The following is a 17,688-nucleotide window of genomic DNA, read 5'->3' as shown; positions in this document are numbered from 1 at the left end:
ACCAAAAGGATGGGATAAACTAGAGAGTCATAAAAAATGTTTACGTATTCTTAAACATCTTGTTTTAACTAAAAAGTACACTTATTCACTCATATTTTGAGTAGTTATACATGATTAGACTTCCACATGTAGTAACGCACCCTTATTAAGTCTTTTCTCTAAAAGAAAGTTGCTGTTTCTAGATGACTCTATTTACACCCGCATAGTTTATCGGTTGCATTACATATAATTAAATGATGTAATTAAAATAGCAGGCATTACTGGTAGAAACAGGTTTGGGAACAAGCAGCTGCCTCTTGGTAAGCATGTAGCCCTGCTGTCAGGATAAGTGACAGTGGTGTGAGCAGTCTCGGGGGTAGCCTGCTGACCAAGAACTTTGAGCCTGCAGTGGATGGGGTCCATATGGTTTTTAGAGTGAGAGAGTGTCAATTAATCTGTCAAGTAAATGAGTTCTACTTACCATAAGAGAAAGAGGAAGCGAATATTATTTGATGCCTATTACATGCCAAGCACTGTACGTAGGTTTTCTGCTCTAAAATTCACAGCTGCTAGGTTGGATACAACTTATTACCTCTGTTTAACAGAAAAGGAACTGAGGGTCAAGGCTCTTAAGTACGTTGCCCCCGTGGCAGAGATTTCAACGCTCATTTGTCTGGTTCCAAAACTTCAGCTCTCTTGACACTGTTTAAGTTCCATCCCACAGAGTTGATTCAGCGTCGGGTCAATGATAAAAGATTCTTGGTGTTTTGTCTTATAATAGCTGGCAACCAAAGTTAACAGAGTGTGTGAGAAGATACAGAAAATTCCATACTGAAAGCACAAGATCTTCGTAAAACTGCCAATTCATAGGCACCTACAACTGGGCACCTGGCATCATTCTTCATCAAAAACAGCCTCTTTGTCAGGCGCGGTCGTGCAGGGCAACCCGATTGACCAGTGCCTGGGCCTCACCAGCAGTTAAATATTTTGAATATCACTGCTGGCCACCCCTAACACCAACCCCCAACAAACCACACTCCCCAAGTGGGCTCCAGAGAGATTAATAAAAGTCCGAGAAGCTGAGTCCAAGGCTGAACTCAACTGCCCTTGCAGAGTGTTTTTGGGAGACCCATGTCAAGCAAGCATGAGTCACCCAGGCCATTCGCTTCTTCAGCCAGTACTCACCCAGCACCGAATAAGCCTCTCGCTGGCTGCCCTGGGGCCATCCGCTGAGGCAGACCCTGCCGCCAAGGACTTCACCGTCTGGGGAGACAGACAGGTGGGCAGCGAAAATAGAGGGCAGGAAACAGTCCGGCAGAGGAGAGCCCAAGGTGCTGGCAGGGCACCAAGTCAGGACAGCATCCCACTGTCTGGGTGAAGGGACGAGGGTGCCCAGCTGAGAGCCTGGAGGGACCAGAAGGGGTCAGCTGGAAGGCAAGGATGAAGGGAATGGGGCTCTGACAGAGAGGGCAGACTGGAGCTGGGTCAGAGGAGCTGGATGTGAGACGGTGCCTCGGGACGTGGGACAGACAGAGTGTGGAGGGGACGAGGGAGGGTGGGAGAGAGGGTCAGGTCTGCACACCTGCCCGGAGCTCTCGAGCAGGTCCTAGAGGGCAACGCTGCTGGCAGTGCTCTGTGCCCTCCCTCTCCTCCCAGCCCATTAATTGCGGCGTATCCTCAGGTTTCAGCCCAGAGGCCACTTCCTCGAGGTCTTTCCTCCTGGCTCCCCTACTCCACAGGGGCAGAAACTGGGCTGTGTGCTCACTACCCTGCTGCCTGGGGCTGGCATGGAGGCTGGGAGATACTAGGCTTAGGGTGTGTGTGTGTTGAGTGAGTGAGTGAGGACAGATCATCGAGGGTGTTGTGAGCCACGTGGGGAGCTGGCGTGTGTACCCCGAAGCCATGGGAAACCACGAATGGTCTCAAGGACAGCGAGAGACTTAGGGAGCTGACTCTTACAGCCACGTGGAAGATGGGTCGGAATGGGGTGGGGATGGGAACGAGGATATTCCTTGGAGGTTATATGTGATAACCCAGAAGGGCCGTGGGGACTTGTGGGCTGACTGAACCACAGGGCGACACGGGCGAGCACGTAGCATGATCCAGGCTCTGGGCGGGCGCTTTACGTGCATATCATCTAACCCTTGCTACAACCCGAGGACGTGAAATTACTGTCACCGTCCCCTGCAAAAACGGCTGATGAAACAGGAACAGAGATGCTAAATAACTTGCCAGGTCACTCGATAAGGAGAGGCAAGTGCCTAAATCAGAGACGGCCACGCTCTACCTGCTCACGTGTGCCTGGGTGTGCACAGGTGGGTCCAGGTACGCAGGGGGCTGAGGGGCATCTGCCTCCGGACAGGCTGGGTCTGGGTGCCGTGGGATGAAGGCTCCAGGCACCGGATGTTTGAATCTCAGGCTGGGGGTTTTGAGGGACATCACTCCCCCCTCCTCTCACTCCCTTTGCCTTCTGGTGTCTTTGCTGCACATTGAAGACTGGGGATGGGGCTCGAATGTTGGAGCGTTGCCCCTAAGAAGAGAAATGGTGCTGGCCTGACGCTCAAGCTCCTTATGCAACACGGCAATGAAACCTAGGAACACACTCTGGGCTCTACCCGGCAGAGCCAGCAGGAAGTGTGTTAGAGCTGCTTCCCAGCACGCCTGTCACAGAGCCGTCTACCTCTGTGTGCAAGGGATTCTACGCGTTCCGGCAAATACTATTTACATTTGGAATCCAGCTGTCGAGTGAGAACAGCTGCGAGCAGGTGCTTTAGGGCACCTCTAAGACATGTTTTCAGATTTCAGAAATCCATGCGAGCCACACTGTTTAAACTGTTTCCCCATGGAAGTTCCAGACTGAAGCTTCTTTGTTCCTGCTGAATGACTCATGATTGCCCTTTAAAAGAGGATGAAACAGACGTGTTTTGGTGGGGAAAATACATAAAGAATGCAGTGCATTTTTCCAAACAGCCGTCAGAGCATCTAATTTAGGCCAATAAGGGCAAACTCACTGAAGCTCTCAGGCTGACCTTCCCCGTAAGGGCCTCGTCCTGGCCTGGGCCCACAGATGAAGGACAGACCGGCCTGGGTGGGAAAGGGAAGGCAGGCTTCCCCAGGGATATGAGTGTTCCTGGGGTTCCATTTGAAAGGAGGCTCCCTGTTTTCTAGAATGTTGTTTTTCTGGGTGCAAATCACGTTCAGTAGCAAGGTGATGTAATAACCGTAAGAAACTCAGAGCTCATTTATATGGTACTTCCTGTGGGATGAGCATGGTCTACATACAGTCATTCCTTTAACTCTCATAGCCGTCCAGATGAAGAACTAAGGCTCAGAGATAGTAAGTCACTTGCCCAAGGTCACAGAGCTAGTAGGTGGCACAGCTGGGGCACCAACAGGTAGTCTGACCCCTCCCTACATCCCTGCTGCTTCAGCCTCGGTGCATACCTTCCAGCTCTTGTCTCAGGCACCCTGGGCTGCAACAGCCCCTCTGAACCCACTGGCTTAATTGATCCCATTCTTGATCTTTAGACTTTCTAGTTGTACAGGCTGATGAATTCTCTTTTTTAGGCTTAAGTTCTTTAGAATTGGATTTTTAATCTCTCAAACAGAAAGAGCCCTAACACAACTATGTCCTATAAGGTGTGTAGAATGTCAGACTAAGCAGCTTGAACATTGCCTTGTTGGGAGGGAGCTTCCGAAGATTTGCGAGTCTACAAGGGCATCCGCTGGTTTACACTAACGCTCAGGAAACATTTGAGTGCTACCAGGTACCCTGTGCTGGCCCCTCCACTGGTAAATACATGTCATCCCCGCCCCGAGGAACACACTCCTAATTTCATCCAGAAATGATGTTTGACCGGGAATGATAAGTGCTCGTGGACCTAACACACTTGGTTCACAATGGTGGCAAACTGGTGCTGATGGAAGGATGAATGGCTGGTACCAGTGGGCAGGTGTCTGGCTGGACTGGACTGGGTGGGGATGCCATCGGGGGCTGCTTCGAGTGCCCAGCTGTGAGGTGGGGGTGGGGGGTCCTGAGCAGGGACGAGAGGACGGGAAAGCAGGGACAGACTTGAAACCATCTGACCGGGAAGGAACATTGAGGACGAGCTGAGTAACTGGACGTGGAAGCAGAGAAAAGGAAAAGGAGAAGACGGGCTTGAGGAGGACTGAGCGGGATGCCACGACCAGCAGGGTGTTGGGAACAGAAGCTGGCTTCAGGGGGTGGCGAGAAGATGTGAGTTCAGTTAGACGGGTGGAGTTTGAACATTTGTTCAACAGCAGTGGGAGAGGCCACTGTGTGTCCACAAGTTGCAGGCTGAGGAGTAGCGAAGTTTGGGGCAGCACCTCAGACCTGGAAGACCTGGATTCGAGTCCCAGCTCTGCTCTCTCTTTGCTCTATGGCATGACACTGAGCCCCTCACTTAACCTTTCTGAATTGCAGAGGGGATAATGGTACCCTCCTTACTTTGCCTGCCGCACAAGGAGATCAAGTGACATGATGTCAATCGTATCACACCATATACAGCTCGGTTATTAGTGTTATTATAAAAATTGATAAGGGAATTCCCTGGTGGTCCAGTGGTTACGACTCTGCGTTTCCACTGCCGTGGGCCCAGGTTCAATCCCTGCTTGGGGAACTAAGATCCTGCAAGCCTTGTGGCGTGGGAAAAAAAGAAAAAAAGAACGAAAATGGATAAAGTGTGAAAAAGCATTCAAAAAACTGTGTACAAATGTAAGTAACATTAACTCTTTGGATTAGAATGTTGGGATCATCAGATATTCCCAGATAACTGTAAAGACAGAGACAGTAGGGATTTGGGGCCTAAATGGTGGAAATAATGACTTCGGGTCTCCGTCTGACCCCCGCACTGGCATGAAAGCTTGAATACAGACCTTTCCCTCACCCACTGAACTGCCCTCCAAGGCAGAGCCTGTCACTAATGAAAGAGACAGGCACGGACTCAGGCATTTCAAAACTTCATCTGTCACAACGAACAGAAGTCAATTATATAGCACCAGAAATTGCTTCCTGGGATGATAGATGGAGCTATTAGCAGGTCCTTGGCAGGCTCTGATGCTGCCTCTGGGCCATGTGGTCCTACAGCAGGGGCCTGACCCTTCCTGGGGGCCCAGGTCTGAGACCAGCCTGCCCCTCGGCATGGAGTTTCCCAAGGTCTCGCGTGCCCAGGATGGTTCTGCCACAAGCATATGAGCCACCTCTAGGCCCTGCAGGAGGCTATGTTCTCTAGTCTGTGACTTGCTAAGTAATCTGGGCTCAGCACAGAAGAGTTAAAACGAAAACTTTCACAGCAGGGGAAGGAAAACGGGGTCCAATATCTGTCCCTGACACCAGCTAAGAGCAGCTTCTCTGCTGGTCTCGTCTCTGCCCAGCCCCTGGGAACAGGTGTGGCATCTAAGGGCCGGAACAGGCATGCCAGGCCCACTGCAGGTCACGCAGCTTTTCAGACAGCTCAGAAAAGCAGACATTTGATATTTATTTCTTTTTTGAAATATTTATTTTTTATTTATTGTGGCTGCACGGGGTCTTAGTTGCGGCACGCGGGCTTCTTAGTTGCAACATGCGTGCGGGATCTAGTTCCCCGACCAGGGATCGAACCCAAGCCTCCTGCATTGGGAGCGCGGAGTCTCACCCACTGGACCACCAGGGAGGTCCCAGACATTCAGACTCTGTTTGCCTAACCTTCGACCTTCCACAAAGATGCATCATGGGACCAGACACTGGTGAGGAGAGGAAGGAAGGCGTCTGCCAAGCGCTGCCCTGCCTGCAACCTCACAGGCTCCTTTCCCGGGAGACGCAGCTCCAGGGGCCAATGCCCGTCCCGGCGGGGGCCGTGGTGGGTGACTCGGAAGGTGGGGAGGACTCAGAGGTGCCTTCCTCCAGGGTAAGCTCCCTGGGCACATGCTGGCACGTTCCTTCCGTGGATAAATGAAAGACGCTGGCTGCTCTCTCTTCTGATTTGCGGGGTTTTGTTTTTTTCCTTTTGTGGCAGGAAAGGTGTGATTTGGAGTTGGCTTAGTTTTAACGATACGCCTCCTATTCCTAGAAATGTAAAGGACAACTTCTTTAGCACCAGTCGGCGTGGAAGGTGGAAGGTTGAAGGTTGACGGTGGCCCCGGGTGGCCAGAGTCTGACAGAGAAGTCAGTTTACAAAAAGGCACCCACTGTCCTAGGAGAGCACAGGTGTTGGAGCTGGGCAAACCCAAGTTCATTGTCCCCGCTGTGCCCCTCGCTAGTTGGGGACGTTGGAAATAACTTTATTTCACTGAGCCAATTTCCTCATCTCTCACACAGGAATAAAAACCCTGCCTAGGGCTTCCCTGGTGGCGCAGTGGTTGGGAGTCCGACTGCCGATGCAGGGGACACGGGTTCGTGCCCCGGTCCGGAAGGATCCCACATGCCGCGGAGCGGCTGGGCCCGGGAGCCATGGCCGCTGAGCCTGCGCGTCCGGAGCCTGTGCTCCGCAACGGGAGAGGTCACAACAGTGAGAGGCCCGCGTACCGCAAAAACAAACAAACAACCAAACAAAAAAACCCTGCCTCACGGATTGTAGACTCACTAAATAAAAAAAGAACACACATCCAACATCCTAATGAATACGAAGTTATCACGTTTTAGAAGATCTATCAGTTGTATGAGGTTATTTACCAGGAAGGGATGCCATCACGATCCTATGACTCACACGTTAAACCCGACTCGCTAGATGGCTATGAAGTAAACCTGAAAGGGATCCTCTGTGAGAAGTATTTTTGGAAGCATAATAAATGTGAATCGCAGGGAACTAACCTCAGGCACATAAACACACTGGACAGTAAAATAGCGCTCATAACAATATCGTCTCCGCATTAGAAACATTTCCATAATTGGTTTCATGTACAACAGATGCCTAAAGGTGAGCGATCGTTTCCCACGAGAGCCCTGGAGTATATGCCAGGCGGGCTTTTTAACTGAACGCTTCTTGGAAGAGGTAGAACAGCTTGACCACCAGGCGCTGGGTCACAAGCTCTAATGCTCCGACCACAGTTCATTTTGCCCACTCCGCGGCCCCAACGCAAGGTCTCTGCTGCAAACACTGCTGTGATAACTGACATGCCACAGAACTCCGAAGAATTACGAAAAGCCAGCAATCTGCCTTTCCGGTTGCTGCCAAAGAATGCGCTTCATATTTTATTGCCTCTGAAGATAAAATCAAACGTCACTTCGGCTCCTGCTTGTTCCTCTGCTAATCCGATGCCCCCCTACCTTGAGCAGGCTTGTATGGTCTGTGGCCATTTGTCTGCCTCTTAAATTGCTAGCCACTGGGGCAGGGACCATGACTTTTAAAAATTTTTTTTTAACTTATTTTATTTATTTATTTGGCTGCCGTTGGGTCTTCGTTGCTGCATGCGGGCTTTCTCTAGTTGCAGCAAGCAGGGGCTACTCTTTGTTGCGGTGCTCAGGCTTCTCATTGCAGTGGCTTCTCTTGTTGTGGAGCACGGGCTCTAGACGCGTGGGCTTCGTTAGTTGTGGCACGCAGCCTCAGTAGTTGTGGCTCACGGGCTCTAGAGCACAAGCTCAGTAGTTGTGGCGCACGGGCTTAGTTGCTCCATGGCATGTGGGATCTTCCCAGACCAGGGCTCGAACCTGTGTCCCCTGCATTGGCAGGCGGATTCTTAACCACTGTGCCACCAGGGAAGCCCCAGGGACATGACTTCTTAAAAAATATTTATTTCTATTTATTTATGTTGGCTGCGACAGGTCTTAGTTGCAGCACACAGGATCTTCCTTGTGGCATGCAGACTCTTAGTTGCAGCATGCATGTGGGATCTAGTTCCCCGGCCAGGGATCAAACCCGGACCCCCTGCACTGGGAGCGTGGAGTCTTACCCACTGGACCACCACGGAAGTCCCAGGGCCATGACATTTTGTGCGCTTCCTCATGGGCCTGTACCAAGAGAGATGCTCGATAATTAAATCTTGGGCTCATCCCTTCATTTTTACCACCACCTGATGTTTGCATCCTTTTAAGGCTTAAAGCTCCAGAGCAGCTTTTAGGACCGTCATCTCAGGATGGTAGAGAGAAGGGGTCTCATCCCCTTTCTGCATATCCAAATCCTACCGAGTCTATTTCCAATGCCACCTCCTCCAGAAAGCCATCTCACATCTTGGTGACCAAAAAGGGTCTCTCCCTCCTCTAACCTCCCAGAAACGTCATAGGCACCCCTTTGGAGACCAAGTGTTACATTCTCTCGCAGATCATGGGTATTTCTCTATATGTTCTGTCTCCCCTGGGAGAGATTAAGTCCCTGGAGGGAGAGGGCCCAGGCTGGAATCCCAGTTCCATAGTGTCCTAAACGTGTGGCTCTATCTAAGCACATGTCATGACCTTTCTCATTTTTTTTTTCTTTTTTGGCCGCACTGCGCAGCTTGCGGGATCTTAGTTCCCTGACCAGGGATCAAACCTGGGCCCTTGGCAGTGAAAGTGCAGAGTCCCAACCACTGGACCAGCAGGGAATTCTCATGACCTTTCCCATTTAGAGTATAAGCTGGGCAAGGGGAATGGCGATACCTGTATGACAAGGGCTTGGTGAAGACATAACACGTGTAAAGTAAATGGCAAAGGGCCAGGCCCCTCAAAGATGCTCCATAATTATGTCGAGTGAATAAATAAAGAATTGAATTAGTGACTGTATCTCAGTTTTCACCAGTGAGTTTCACTTGTAACCTCAGCAAAGGTGTTTACTGCTTGCAAGACTCCAGAGCCCCAGGCCCCGTTGCGAGGCAGGTGCTGCGAATCAAACACCTCTGCCCGACTCACGTTAAGACCCTTTCCAAAAGAGCAAACCTCCTTCTTACATCAATCAATCCTGACTACAGACTGCTAGAAGCTACTTACAAATAATAAACAAATAATCAACCAAACCAAGTTTCTAGCCTCTTCACCAAAGCCCTACTCCTAGTTTATGAAGCCCACACAGAGCCATTGTGTGGTTGGAAAAGGTACCCCTTCTGAAGATACTACTGCCCCCCTGCCCCCGCCCCTCAAATAGCCTAATCAATATGCAGCATGGTGGTGACTGCCAGGAAGGGGCCCCCCTGAGTTACGGACTGCACAACCTGCCCTGGGCCCCTTCAATGAAGCCAATTTTAAGTTTGACTTCCTGACCAGGCCTTTGCCCAAACTTAGGTACAAAGTCAAGGGTTCCCACATTGCAGAAGGCTGTGAGGAACCTGCAGAGCTCTCCTTTCCTTCAGGAGCCTGTCTGCTGAAATGTACTACATGGAAAAGAGAGAAACATCCAGGGAAGGGCAAACCCTGTGAGATTTCTGGATTTGGGGCAAATGGGACCTCCAGTGGGGAGAGAAGGAGGTAATATGGAGGGAGTCATGGAAGTCTTGAATCTCAACTTTTCTGTACTTCTTGCCCCTGGTGTAAATTCACCCATTCAAAGAATATTCAAAGAACATGTTTAAAGCAACTACTACGTGCTAGGCCTTAGGGATGTAAAGCTGAAAGGAAAACAGCCTGGATTCCCTTTATAAACACACAGCCTAGTGATGGGGACTGACATATGATGTGAAAAATACTATAATAGAATAATGAACAACAGACCTTGGGAGCAAAGATGGAGATATGCCCAACTCCGCCTGGGGAGAGGGTGAAGGCTGGTCTGTGAATTTTAAGGATTTTGAGTTGAGTTTTTGAATTTATTATTTATTATTATTATTATTTGGCTGCACTACACGGCATGTGGGATCTTCGTTCCCCAACCAGGGATCAAACCCGGGCCCCCTGCATTGGAAGTGCAGAGTCCTAACCACTGGACTGCCAGGGAAGTCCCCTGAGCTGAGTTTTGAAAGATAGAACTCACTGAGTAGACAAGAGCCAACGGGCATCCTAGAGAAATGAAAAGGCTCCCGCTAAGATGCAACTGTGCAGAAATGCACAGCACTTCGGGGCGCTATTGATGGTTGGACCCATTCCCCAAACTCAGCCAGAGAGACCTTTCAAAAATAAAGTCTGCTTAAAATGGTTCTGTGGCTTTCCATTCCCCTAGGTAAAGTCACGAAATGCTTACCTCTCCCATGACCAAGAAGCCCGCTGGCCTCTCCAGCTTTCTCTCAGCACTCGTAGGCCACTCTTCCCTTCAGCTGCTTGAAAACACCCCGAGCTCTCACCTGTGACTCTGCACACACTGGTTCTCACCACCAACTTCCAACTTCCATCCATTGTTTCTTACTCATTCCTTTGGATCAGGGGCCCGCCCTACATCCTAGGCCAGGTGATGTCCGTCTGCTCTGCTCTAGCAAAGCACCCACTGAACTTGATTGGACTTTCTTGTTCAAAGCCTGTCCTCCGCCTTCGATTGTCTGCTCTAGGGGATCAGGGACTGTGGGTACCTCACTCTCACCACTGGATTATCAGAGCCCAGCACAGGATCCGATACACAACAGGAACTCGAATGAACGAATGAGTCAAGTGTGATTGCATCTCTGGATATATGTGAGGTTTGATGAGAAATTAGATTAGGTTCCTAACCACTGCGCCACCAGGGAACTCCTGGATTTGCGTTTTTAAAAGGTCATTTTTGGAAAGATAATCCTGGTACCCATGCAAACAGGAGGGGTTGGTGAGGTGTCTGGACTGGAAATGGGAGGATTTGTTATAAAGTCCGTTCTTCATGCACAAAAGGGATGAAGAATGGGATGAGGGATGAATGAGGGATGAATGAATGAGGGATGAGGAGTGAATTGAGGGGAAGGGGACAACTATGTGTGTATCAAACAGGTGGAGTCATCAAGATCTGGTGACTAACTGGACGTGTGAGATGAGGCAGGGAAGAATCTAGGATGGTGTTACAGTTTCTGTTTCGACAGCTAGATGAAAAAGAAGAGTGAATTAGGGGCTTCCCTGGTGGCGCAGTGGTTGAGAATCTGCCTGCTAATGCAGGGGACACGGGTTCGAGCCCTGGTGTGGGAGGATCCCACATGCCGCGGAGCAACTGGGCCCGTGAGCCATGGCCGCTGAGCCTGCGCGTCTGGAGCCTGTGCTCCGCAACAAGAGAGGCCGTGATAGTGAGAGGCCCGCGCACCGCGATGAAGAGTGGCCCCCGCTTGCCACAACTAGAGAACGCCCTCGCACAGAAACAAAGACCCAACACAGCAAAAATAAATAAATTAATTAATAAACTCCTACCCCCAACATCTTCTAAAAAAAAAAGAAGAGCAAATTAGATGAATAGAACCATGAAGTGAATTATCCTTTTATTTGAGTTGTTGTTCCCTGGGGCCTTGATCAAAGAAAACCATCTTTTCTACGGCTTCGGATTAGCCTTTCTGAGCAAGGAAGTGAGGTGTCTTTCTGTGAGGGACTCTTACACTCAAGAAGTGTAAGGACCACTTGTTCAGTCTGCAAGCCAGGTGGGCTCTGAGGCCCTACTCAACCCATCTGAGTCAGTCCTATCCTGTTCAGCATGTCCACCGTTCTATCCGATTCAAGGTCTATAAGATGTGCTCTTTGCTTCTAAGAGCTCCGGGCTGGATTGCGGTGTCATTTTATGGAGCGGGGCACAAAGGAGGCATTGATCAGCTGCCTTTGCTCCCATCAAACCCCTCAATCATTCCTCTGCTGGGTCCTGTCTCCGGTGTAATGACTCCAACTGAGCCAGTGTGCCTGACCCCGTTTCCAGAGGTCTGGCCCTGTGTGGCCTTCTGACCAGCCCTAGAGTTCGGGGCTCTACCCAGTTCAGGACAGGACTCTGGTGGAGCCTGGAAGCCCAGGCCCAGAGCTGCTGTGCTCAGAGCTTGATGGAAAATCTGAGCAGGGCCTAAGCAAACAGCACAGCCCACTTCTTGGCATCTGCAAGAGGGCCTCACCAAAACGCGATGCAGAGTCGGTGAGGTCAGCTTTGGCTGCGAACCTCGAACAGAGGGGGAAGCGTCCAGGGGAGGAAGGAAGGGACGCTGGTGAGCACGTTGCCAGGGTGTAGCCCTCGTTTAAAAACAACAACAGAGAAAGGAACCCTTGGAGGAAAGGTCCTTGACCCCAGACCCAGAGGCACTGGCCACGGCTCATCTGATGTCTGACCAGGGCTGCCCTGAGCAGTTCGTTCAACGCTGCCTCCCGGTCAGGTTAAAAGGCCTTAGAAAACAACTCACAACCCCTTTCCAAAGAGAGTCATACACACAGCCTCGCAGACAATGGGAATTCCACAGAGCTGAGAAAATGAAGTCTCTGTTTAAAGCCATGGCTAGGCCTCTTACATGACTAAGGGTTATTGCTTCTGCTTAGAGGCAGGAAATATTCACAGCTCCAAATCCTACAGGCGAACCAAGCCCTCCCTGAGTGCCAGTTAAGTAAGCCCTTTCAGAATGTACATTGGGCATTTTCAGATCCCGTGGGAACGGTTTTGCTCTCAGATCAGAATCGTGTCAGGCGTTGTCCAGAGGGCTGAAATTAATGGTCTGTGAAGGGGGCTTTGCTGACTTAAAACCTCCCCTCTAGGATTTGCCCTGACACATGCATGCGTTTGAAAAGAAATCCAAAAGTCTTTGTTCGGGGTTTCTCCTCTACAATGCTACATAAAGCTTCCCAAACTCGCTTTATCTAAAATCTCCCAGAGCGTGTATTAAAAATCTAAAATTCCAGGCCTCTCTCCTGAAGACTGATTCAGTGGGTCTAGAGTAGGGCCTCCTGGAATCTAGATTTTTTTTTTTGAAGAATGTTCTCCTTTTTATTTTTATTTATTATTATTATTTTGGAATCTGGATTTTTTTAAAGGGTCCCTGGAAATTCTTGTGATGAGGCAAACAACGGCAGTGCTTTTGAGTCATGGGGCACTGGTAGGGGGGCAGGCCAGCCCATGGTCATTCCCCCTGCACCCCTGACAGGTAAGCAGTGACCACCACGAGGAGGAGACCACGCTGACCCGGGCAGCCACAGGGTGACGTGGGGACAATAGGCAGGAATGCTCTGGGGGAAGGAAGCAGCACTAGGACAGGGTGCAGAGGTAGGGGATTTTGTCAGCCATTCTCCATTTCCTCAAAGTTTATGAGAACGTCATCTCTGAATGAGATGTTCTAAATAAGGCTGCATCTGCTGGGATTATGAATCATAACCGTAGGATTGTTTAGATAGGACATGTTTGGAACATAGTGACAGGATGGAATAAATGGACTGTCTAGAGAGTTGGGAGAAAATGTAATTATCGGGGAGGTTTCCCTGGGACTTGACACCCAGATCGCGTGGCACCAAGTCAGAGGTACTCTGGTGTGACCTTGAGCTCCTCTTCCACTGACTGAAGAATGCCTCTATGAAGGGCGTTTGTTTGCTTCTGTGCATGAAACCAGGTGCCTCTGCAGACCCCATTTCACCATCATCTCTGTATTCCCAGGGTCCAGCACAGACAGGGCCTGGGACACGGTACACCATCCATGAGTGCCGCTTAATGCCTTTGAGTGGCATCTTTTATATTTTTTGACCTTAGGGCTCCGGGCATTGTGATGGAGACATCTGACTCGCGGCCAGAGCAAGATTTGATTCTGATTTTCTCTATAAAGCCTCAGGAAATGCTTAAGACTGGTGGCATTTCAGAGACTTGTTCTCAAGTCTTTCTGTATTCATTCAGCTCTTCAGACTCACGCTGACTTGGGTCCATCCCTTCAAACGGATGCGCTACAAAACCCTCCTGGACTCAAAATTAATAACCCAACAGCCCGGATGCTCAAATCCCCCACTGCCTCGAGGGTGAGCTCCTTCCTGAGGAAGCTTCACTCTCTTTCTTCAACTCAGCAACGTGTTCTTTAGTCCCAGCTGGAATGTGTCACTGAAACACTGAGCAGTGTAAGCCTTCTCTGACAGCTTCAATTATCAGCTCAAGGAATAAAAACAAAAGCCAGGCAGAGGTGTCAGAGGCAGAAAATCAGCACAGAATTGGGTCCTCCTGTGGAATGAATAATGTGAAGGAATATGTTTTTCTCCTAAGTCGTAGTTCCATTTTGGGAGTTTGCTTCCTGAAGGGGCATTAAAAAGGCCTTGTTTGACAATTTAGAAAAATAAATTACCCAAAGAAAGATTTATCTGTGATGGAATCACACTATGTTTTCAAGGGTGAAACGTATCACTAATAATAGCTTTTAGGGAGCAACTACTGTGCGCCAGGTGTTTTTACCTAGATAATCTCTAATTCTTGAACAGTCCTGCTAGACGAGTAGTAGTGACTCCTTTCACATATCCCCATCTTTCCCGTGGAGAACTTAAGGCTCCCAGAGCAATTTGCTCAAGGTTACAGAAGGTTGGAGGATTTGAATTTTGGACATGAACCCTAGAAGTCACACTTTTTTTTTTTAGTCTTTAACACTTTTTATGACACTAATTTGTGTTTTGTTTTGGTAACAGCTTTACTGACATATAATTCACATACCATACAATTCAATCATTTTAAGTGTACAATTCAATGACGTTTAGCATATTCACAGAGTTGTACAACCATCCCCACAATTTTAGAACTTTCCCATCATCCAAAAAAGAAACATGTACCCTTTAACTATCACCCTCCTGTTCCCCCAGCCCCTCCACTGCCCCCAAGCAACCAGTAATCTATTTTCTGTCTTTACAGATTTCTATATTCTGGATTTTTCATATAAGTGGAATCATACAACACGTGGCCTTCTGTGTCTGGCATCTTTCACGTAGCATAATGTTATCAAACCTCACCCATGTAATAGACTGTGTCAGTCTACTTCCATTCCTTTTTATGGCTGAAGACTATTCCACTATTTTAGGGATTTGTGTTCCCCCCAAATTCCTATGATGAAATCCTAACCCCTAATACCTCAAAATGTGACTTTATTTGGAAATATCAATAGAATCATAGCAGATATAATTAATTAAGATGAGGCCCTATGGACTAGGTGGGTCCCTCCTCCAGTATGATCAATGTCTGTATAAAAAGGGGACGTTTGAACACAGAGATATGTACACAAGATGAATACCATGTGAACATGAAGGGAGAGATGAGAGTCCTGTTTCTACACCCCAGGGAACACTGAAGACTGACAGCAATCCACCAGAAGATGCGAGAGAGGGATGGGATAGATTCTCCCTCCCAGACCTCAGAAGGTATCAACTTTGCCACAACTTTGATCTTGGATTTCTAGCCTCCAGAAGTATGAGATGATAGGTTTCTGTTTAAGCCACGCAGTTTGTGGTTCTTTGCTACAACAGCCCGAGCAAACTAGTACACGTTATATGAATTTACCACATTTTGTTTACCCATTCATCAGTTGTTGGACATTTGAGTTGTTTCTACTTTCTGGTTATTATGAATAATGCTGCAATAAACATTTGTGAACAAGTTTTTGTGTGAACATGCGCCCTCATTTCTCTCGGGTATATACCTAGATGTGGAATTGCTGAGTCATTTGGTAACTCTATGTCTAAACTTTTGAGGAACTGCCAGACTGTTTTCCTTAGTGGCTGCACCATTTTACATTCCCACCAGCAGTGTATGAGAGTTCTAGTTTCTCCATATCTTCAGATCACTTGTTATTATCTTTTTTATTATAGCTATCCTAGTGGATTTGAAGTAGTATCACGATGTGGTTTTGATTTGCATTTCTCTGATAACTATAATGTTGAGCATCTTTTCATGTGCTTCTTGGCCGTTTGTAGATCTTTCTTGGAGAAATGTCTATTCAGACCCTTTGCTCATTTTTTTCATTGGGCTGCCATTTCATTATTGAGTTTTAAGAGTTTTATGTTCTATATTCTAGATACAAGTCCCTTACCAGATATCTTACTTGCAAATACTTTCCCACAACCTGTGGATTTTTTTTTCACTGTTTTTAATTTTGATGAAGTCCAATTTATCCATTGCTAAATAGTGTTTTAGCCAACTGCTTTGCCTCTACCCTTGCCTACAATCATTTTTCCAAAAGCAGCCAGTGATCTTATTCATTTTTAAGTATAAAGCAAACTCTGCCCATCCTTCTTGTGCAGGAAAATCATGAAGATTCTGAGGCTCTATGTGATCTGTCCCCATCCACCTTCATCATCACCTTACTTCATCTCTCTCTTTTTTTTTTTTTTTTGGATGTTGATGTTTCCCTCGCAACATCCCAGCTGCTGTGAACTTTTTTCTCTAAATGCCTACCCAGTTCCTGCTTTGGGACTTTGCACTCACTGTGCTTTTGTAATATGCTCACCTGCTCCTTCTGTTCATCCTGGACTCAGCTCAAATGTTACTTTCTCCAGGAAGTCTTTCCTGATTGCCCTAATGCTTCTACTCCTCACCCACCCCAGACACTCTTTATTACATCACCTGTTCCATGCCTGTCGATGGGACTCACATGAAATTAATTTATTTATGTATTTACTTACTATCTGCCTTTCCCTGCTAGAATCTAAGTTTGATAACAGCAGTGACCTTTTCTGGCTTGTTCACAGCTACATCCTAGTTTGGGGGACAGTGGCTGACATACAGTAGGTAGTTAGTAAGTGACGGTTGAACTACCGAGCAATGGAGTACAGCAGCAACTAGACAGAATGGGTGATAGCATGGTACTTCAGAACCGAAAGGAACCTTCACGAATCTCAGCATTAGAAAGAACCTTAACCCTTTAGGTTTTATCAAGTCCCATTAGTACAGTATAGTTGACATATTTTGGGCTTCTGACAGGATGGGAAAGCTAAGTTCCTGCTTGTGGTGTATGTGTCCTTCACGTACGCTAGAAAACTGCTTCTCAAATTTTAAAGTGCAAATAATTACCTGGGGGTCTTGTGAAAGTTCAGACTCTGACTCAGTAGGTCTAGGACTCCGCACTTCTACCATGATCACAGCATCAGTGATGCTGATGCTGCTGGTCTAGGGACCACAGTTTGAGTAGCAAGGATTGAGGGGACAGAGCGCCTCAGTTCACATGGGGCGAAGTCACTCCACCAGCAGGTGGAAACCAGCCACGCAGTAAGGCTTCCAGTACTGATATCAAGGGAGGAGGGCTGAACGTTTCAATCCCTGAAGAGGTCAGGTCATCAAGCAACCTGCCCCCCATCCCCAAGGCTTGACTTCCCTCTACAAGCACATCTTTACTCAAGCCGACAGAGAAGGAAAAGCCGAGTGTGCCACCCCTGCATCTCTCAAACCTGCGGATTTTCCTTATATCGAATTGATATGTCTTCTCTCATTTTGTGTGTTGGAAGAGAAGCACCTCCAAGCAATTCAATCCACATTTATTGGGCACCTACTGTGTGTGTGCCCTGTGTTTTGGAGCTGGAGGTGCAAAGATAAATAAAACACGGGCCCCTTTCCCCCAGAAGCCTAGTCTATGATGTCGGTGAGATGAGAAAACAAATGCTCTGGTCAGGATATAACGTGAAACTTTCTGTAACGGAAGCATCCAGTGCTTTGGGAGAGCTGAAGCATTTTCTTTCCAGAGTGAAGGTAAGGCTTATCAGTTCAGCGAAATGAGAGCTCCCATCTTGCCTGACTCATTGTTTGGCTCCACACCGCAATGAGAAGAGAGAGGGTGGTGCGGAGCACAGGACGGAGGAAAGGCAGGAGACCTTTTCCAGCATGTTAGGATGTAGAAACGGGCACTTCGTTTCCTAGCAAAAGCCCTGGACATATGTCTAAAGCACTGTGGAAGCAGAGAGGCGGAGACGGCTGACTCTGCCTAGATTATTCAGAAGGGACTTCATGGAGGAGAGGT

This window comes from Delphinus delphis, chromosome 12, assembly GCF_949987515.2.
Source record: "Delphinus delphis chromosome 12, mDelDel1.2, whole genome shotgun sequence".
NCBI classification, from domain to species: domain Eukaryota; kingdom Metazoa; phylum Chordata; class Mammalia; order Artiodactyla; family Delphinidae; genus Delphinus; species Delphinus delphis.
This window is presented reverse-complemented; position numbering follows the sequence as displayed.